Raw genomic sequence first — 7,144 nt, forward strand, 5'->3', positions numbered from 1 at the left:
AAATCAATCAAACAAACAAACAAACTGGGTAATTCTATCAGAGCTGCATGTATTCCATTTCCAGTGCTCTTTTGTTTTTGTGTTTTTGTTTTTATTTTTGGTGTAGCTCCAAGTTTCAGTCTGATATTTTTATGGACTGAATGTTTGTGTTCCCTTCAAATTCATGTCTTGAAGCCCTAACCCCCGATGTGATGGTATTTGGAGATGGGGTCTCTGGGAAGTAATTAGGTCATGAGGATGGGGCCCTGGTCTGATGTGATTATTATGCTCATAAAAAGAGACACCAGAGGGCTTGCTTTTTTCTCTTTACCATGCGAGGACACTGTGAGAAGGCAACCATCTGCAAGCCACAAAGATAGCCCTCTCCAGATCCTGAACATGTACTTTCAACCTCCATAACCGTGAGAAAATAAATCTCTGTTGTTTATGCCACCCAATCTATGGTATTTTGTTATGGCAGCCTGAGCAGACTAAGACAGATATTATATTCCTACTGCCTGAAGAATTTCCTTCAATACTCCTTACAGGATGAGTATGTAGGCAATGTTTTTTCCCAGTTTTTATTTATCTAAGAAAGTCTTTCTTTGTCCTTCATTTTTGAAAGACACTTTTGCTGGGTATAGAATTCTGATTGGCACTTTTTGTCTGCCAGCACTTTAAAGATGTCACTCCCTGGTCTGGTTTGTGTGATTTCTGATGAGAAGTTGGCTGTAATTCTCATCTTTGTTCCTTTGTATGTAATGTGTCTTTTTTCTTTAGCTGCCTTCAAGATTTTTGCCTTTTTTTTAAATTTTCAGCAATTTGAATGTGATGTACTTCTGAATAGTGCAGATGGGAAATAGAAGCCATCTTCCTTGTATGTGGCAAGAGGATTTCACCAAGGAGTTGCCTGCTGTCTGACCCATTTTGATCCCTTACCTATTGTCCTTTTCCCAACCTCTAGTCCTCATTGAATCCTATTCAGACATTAGAAACTAGCTCAAATTCTGTCTCCATGAAAGGCTTCATGGCTGAGTCTGCACAGCTTTCTCCCACCCCTACAGAATGGGAGAAAATATTTGCAAACTATACAACTGACAGGGGACAGATATCCAGAATTTACAATGAACTCAAGAACAATAAAAAATAATTAACTCCATTACAAAGTGGGCTAAGAATATGAATAGACATTTTTCAAAAGAAGATATACAAATGCCCAACAAGCATATGAAAAAATGTTCAAAATCATTAATTATCAGAGAAATGCAAATTAAAACTACCATGAGTTATCATCTTACACCAATCAGAATGGCCATGATTAAAAGACAAAAAATAGGCTCTCTGGTCCTCCCGTTCGACAGACAGCCACATCTTCTCGCGCAGCGCCAGCACCGCCTCCAAGACACCGTGGTGAAAGTGAAGGCCGGAATAAACGGCTTTGGCCGTATCGGGTGCCTGGTCACCAGGGCTGCTTTTAACTCTGGCAAAGTAGATATTGTCGCCATCAATGACCCCTTCATTGACCTCAACTACATGGTCTACATATTCCAGTACGACTCCACCCATGGCAAGTTCCATGGCACGGTCAAGGCAGAGAATGGGAAGCTTGTCATCAATGGCCATCCCATAACCATCTTCCAGGAGTGAGATCCCACCAAAATCAAGTGGGGAGAAGCGGGTGCTGATTACATTGTAGCATCTTCACCACCCTGGAGAAGGCCGGGGCTCACCTAGAGGGGGTTGCCAGAAGGGTCATCATCTCTGTCCCCTCTGCTGATGCCCCCATGTTTGTGATGGGCGTGAACCGCGACAAGTACCAAAACAACCTCACCATCGTCAACAATGCCTCCTGCACCACCAACTGCTTAGCCCCCCTGGCCAAGGTCATCCATGACAACTTTGGCATCGTGGAGGGACTTATGACCACAGTCCATGCCGTCACCGCCACCCAGAAGACCGTGGATGGCCCCTCTGGGAGGATGTGGCGTGATGGCCGTGGGGCTCTCCAGAACATCATCCCTGCGTCGACTGGCGCAGCCAAGGCCATGGGCAAGGTCATCCCCGAGCTGAGCGGGAAGCTCACTGGCATGGCCTTCCGCGTCCCCACTGCCAACATGTCGGTGGTGGACCTGAATTTTTCCATTCACTAATCTAAAAAATAATAGATTATCATTAAAGGAAGGCTAGGTAATTGCAGAAAAAAAATGAATCAGTTTCAGTATGCAGGTTTTAGCTTTTATATAGTCTCTTGTAAGTCCCTAATTAGTGCAGGCATATTATCTTTTCTACAATATTAACAAATCAGGGATCATCTACAAAATATTTGTATAGCCCAAAGCACTTAGCAAAGAGCAGGGCACATATAGACTCAACACGGATTTCCTAAGAGAAATGCTAAGGAAAGGCAAATTGTGGCTTGATTTATTATAATCCGTTGCTCAGCAATCACTTTGTGGGATACAGGAGTCTTTATCTCTCTGAAAAGACTTGTATTTTTTTTTTGGTATAATTTTTCCTTAAAATTAATTTAATATGAAAATATGAATTGAGTTTCTATTTTATTTAATTCTCAAACATCCCCTGCCCGATTATCATACTGTTTATTTAAATGGAATCAAAGAAGTTAGAGATAATAGGTTATCTCAGATTCCTTTCCAGGCTACGTGGAACATTTTATCCTGGAAACCGTCTCAGAAACAAATGGAGGTAGAACTAAACCAAAGCAAAGTAGCCAGAAAAAGTGGGAGTCGGTTTTTAGGTTAAGACCTCCTATCCATTTATTCACGTACACTGTGGGCTCTTTGTTTGTTTTGGTTCCTGAGACACAGCCTTAAAACTGGAGACATAACTACAACCCACAGAACACATGTGGCGAGGGTGGCCGTGACAGAAGCCGCTAGTCCCACTCTGCTCCTTCAGCAAATGTATGAGCTGGGATTTGAATGTCTATCTCTACCGATAATCTTTTTAACGAGGAAAAGAAAACAATATCTATTTCTTGGAGGCTTGTGCTAATCCATCAGGGACTCCTTTAGGATAATACGAGTTTCCAAGCATCAATTTCCTTGCAGTCTTCAAGTACCACAGCATAGTATCTGATGGATAAAGGGACTTTCTTTTCAACTGAGCAGTAAGTAGGCAAGAGTGTAGCAACCCTCCCAGGGCTCCTAAGGCATGGAATTCCTTTTTTTGCGGTTACTGCTGGCTTTCTAACTCCCAGATTTACTGCCAGTGGGGCTAAAAATGCCTCTGGTGCCTGGTGTCACTGTTCCATTAGCAGGTTTTGCACATTTTATTGCTAAGCAACAATTAGCAGTGTGAATCCTGCCTTCTGCGATTTCAATTTGGGCTTCACACATGAAATTTTGCTTTCATCTTTGCAACACAGCAACAGTGTTCGCTGTTCAGCTAAGGCTGTTTTAGGAGAACCTGAGAGAAAAGATTGAGGAAGTAACAGCAGGTATTCAGCCATTCAGTGGCACACTGTTGAAATGTTATTTATGAAAGAACCTTCTCTAATTAGATATCCAATCATTTGAAATTAATGCTAAAGGTTGGAGATAAACTCAAAGCAATTCAATTTGGCCTTAAGGGGGAAATGATAACACTAGAATAATTATGAAAATCCTGAAAGAGAGCAAACTAAAGGTCCACAGGAAAAAGAAAAAAATCTTTTACCAAAAAATATTTCTCATGATAATAATGAAAGGAAATGCTTTTCTTCCAACCTCATGCCATGCAGAATTCTTTTCATTGAGTTAATAGGATATTATGAAAATGTAATGGGAACAATAGATCTAGAAGAAGAAGTAAGTAAAAGAGTAGAGGAAACAGGAAAAAAAAAACCAGGAAAAAACCTCCATTAAATTAAATGTAACCTTGTTCTTCTCTACCCATAAGAGAAGAAAAATGACCATATTTCAGCTTAAATATTGCTTTGATCAAAATGCAGTTTTTTGTGAAATATTCTCATTAGAGAAGCAAAATTATTAACATTTAAGCATTTGGTAGACATAAAAGCATGCTTATTTTTATACATATGTAAGAATATTGTTTAAAAAAACTTCTACTGGGTAAGCTGAAGAAGAGAGGAAACTGTGGTGAACCATTTAAGGAAAATAGGATCTAGACATTTTGCTCTTTTCATAATGAGAGGTCTGTTTTCCAGTTTCCTCTTAGAAATCTTGAAGAAAGACCCAGGAAGATGCATAACAGAGAAGAGCCATCACTGAAGAAGGAGAGAATGTCAGATTTTCAGATTCTCTCTTGTAGCTTCCACCAACACACAAAAAATGTTTTAAGTGGAACAAAGAATTAAGGGGATTAAAATGTTTGAGTTAAGAGGATATTGGTCATAGATTTCTCACAATGGAAGAAACTCTTTGACTAAAAACCCGTGATTAAAAACTCTTTGACATAAGATACAGTTAATTCACAGTCATGTAGTTCTACTTTGAACAGCAATTTCTTAAACCTTTGGCTTTGGGTTTAGTGAACAAAATTTGTATCCCTTTAACTTCACTTCCATTTGGTTTGACAAACATTTATAGAATTTACTATGGAGTCTTTGTGTATTTATCTGAATAAATAAAAGTTTTCTTGTCCTCAAAGAACAAAGGAGCAAGACAGGTGAGTGAATAGATAAGGTCAGTTTTGTTGAAGTGCAAGGTTAGAGGATGGCACTAGTGCTCTGATGGCACAAGAGCAGCTACCTGAGCTCATTTTGAGGGCAGAAGGTCAAGGAAGGGTTTCTGGAGGTCACATCATGTGAACTGCTTGGTTTTTATATGAAGCTGCAAATAATTCAAATAATGAATCTATGGATGGACTCACCTGGAATTGTTATCATGAATTCCTCTGGAGGAGGGGAGATGGAGAGAGGGAAGAGGTTTGAAGAGGGATTACCATGGTTTATTCTATGTCCTCCTATAGTTTTTAGAATGTGTTACAGGCAGAATATAGTCATACATAATAAAAAGTACACAAAGATTTTAAAAAGAGAGCATTTCTTCTCCCTTAGAATGGCCTTTCAAATATTTGAAGATGGATCTCCTGCTCCAGGCTAAACCCCAGCTCTCAGAGTGGAACGGCATAATATATGTGAGACACCTTGCAAAGTGCTTGTCATAGGACTTAAATGTTTGCTTCAACCCTCCTCTCTTTATCCCCTTCTGTCAGCAGAAGAAGAGGTCTGTCCTAGTCTTTCCCTTTGGGTTATGCTTTTGTTTTTTGTAATCCGTTTTAAAATGGAACCTATTTCTTCGGGGTATCAATGGAACAGGTTTGACCATCGAAAGAGCATTGTTATTAAATATGTAATCAGTTGAATAGAGCTCATTGTAAGGCTTCTGGTGATGCACATTGTTTTTATTTGGGTAGGCTAACGTTGTGGAAGTAAGAGGGATCCTAAAATGAGTTAAAGAACATAGAAGCTTATTTCCCTTTCACGCAGTCGTCAGAAGTGAACATTCTAGTTGGTGGGGCGTGCTGCCCCACGTGGTCATTCAGTGGTTCAGGTGTCTTCTGATGTGTTGTTCTGCCATTCCCTTGGGCCTTGTGATCATCTTGATTGAAGCTGGGTAGCAGCCATGGATGGGTTCTAGCTAGAAAGTTAGGAAAGACAGCTGGGAGAAGGCAGACCCACGTTGGGCCCAGAAGGCACACACCCCTTCCAGTTAGCTTCCACCGGCAAGAGCTTAGTCATGTGACTACCTGCTACAAGGGGTGAGGGGCTGGAAAATATAGTTTAGTTTTACTTTATATATCATATGTTTCTGAAATGTTTGAGTTTTATACTTGAATGCTGTTTATTTATCCATTCATTCGATTACTCATTACAAAATGTAATGAGAGATTAGGTTTGCTAGGTAAGCAAGTCAGTGGTAAGCAAGTGGAAAGCAAGTCAGATATGGGCCATTCCCTCGGGGAACTCAGTGCCTAGTGGCTAGACAGTAGAGCCTAGTGGCTAAATGTAACAGTTCTGGAATCAGAATGCTTGGATCCAAATTCCGGTCTGTCACTAGCAATTTTAACTTCTTTAACCACTCTGTTCTTCAGTTTCTTCATTTATTTATAAAAAATGGGGATAATAACTGAACCTCCTCACCTCCATGCTTGACTGGGTTGTTATGAGGCTTTAATGGAAAAATCAGCATGTAAAACATTTGATGTAGTGCGTACAATACAGTTTTTATTGTGTCTTAGTATTAGTGAGGGAAACAGACATTAATTACATGTTCATACAAATCAATGTAAAGTGGTAATTGTGGCAGGCACTTCACGGAGCGGGATGTGGTGCCAAAGAGAGTACAAGAGACTGCAGAGGGGGACCTGATCCGGTCAGGGAGGTATCTCTAAGGAAGTGATGAGTGAGCTATGAGTTATTTATGAGAAAAAACAATAAAGATGTTAAAATCCCTTTTACAAAATCCCTGGAAAAGATAGGCAGTGAGCAAGGCTGGATAACAAGTTGTTTGATTGATTGTCTCTTTGCTAATATCTGCCGGTTGTCTGAGCTTTTATGCAGAGTGGTTTTCAGTGGATAATATGAGAGATATGAGACAGAGAACATAGCTCAGGAGAAAGGCTCAGAGGGAATAAAGTGAGGGGATGGGGACTCCAGTCTGTGGGTTCTAGGATTCCATTTCCATGTGGGCAGGCTGTACACCCGTCATGAGCTTTGATGCAGAGGCTGCAACTTGATGCTCACAAGGGCTCTTGGTATCCTAATTCCAGCATCAGGATATTGGAGAATAATAATCTGCACAGAAGCTGCAAATTATTTCTAGGCCAAATGTGTTATTGGGGAGGAAGCTACATTAGAACGTCCTCAAAGAGTAACAAAGTATACTCCAAGATAATGAATTTATCGGCTTTAACAGGATTTTTTTTAAAAAAAGGTTTTATAAAAGAAGTTTATTAAATATGGCCAAATTTATGCAAGTATATTTATTGTAAGCATTTTCAAAACCTTTAATATGTTAATGGGTATTATGAATCTTCTAGCAGGAGTTTCTCAAATTTAAAATATGAGTCCCCCCATCAGGATTTGGTGAAACGAAAAAAAAATGAGTCCCCTTATGGACTGTCGTGGAGTGTCTTGCAGCTCTGTTGATGGGAAATATCCTCATATGTTATCAGGCCTGACTCTCAGTGGCCCATGGAC

The 7,144-nt window shown here is 40.0% G+C and overlaps 1 pseudogene; it reads left to right on the plus strand.

Moving 5' to 3' along the window:
* The first annotated feature begins 1,293 nt into the window (after window positions 1-1,293).
* On the plus strand, window positions 1,294-2,129 carry LOC123640567 (annotated as a pseudogene).
* Window positions 2,130-7,144: the final 5,015 nt, after the last annotated feature.

Source organism: Lemur catta, chromosome 6 (assembly GCF_020740605.2).
Source record: "Lemur catta isolate mLemCat1 chromosome 6, mLemCat1.pri, whole genome shotgun sequence".
Classification (NCBI taxonomy): domain Eukaryota; kingdom Metazoa; phylum Chordata; class Mammalia; order Primates; family Lemuridae; genus Lemur; species Lemur catta.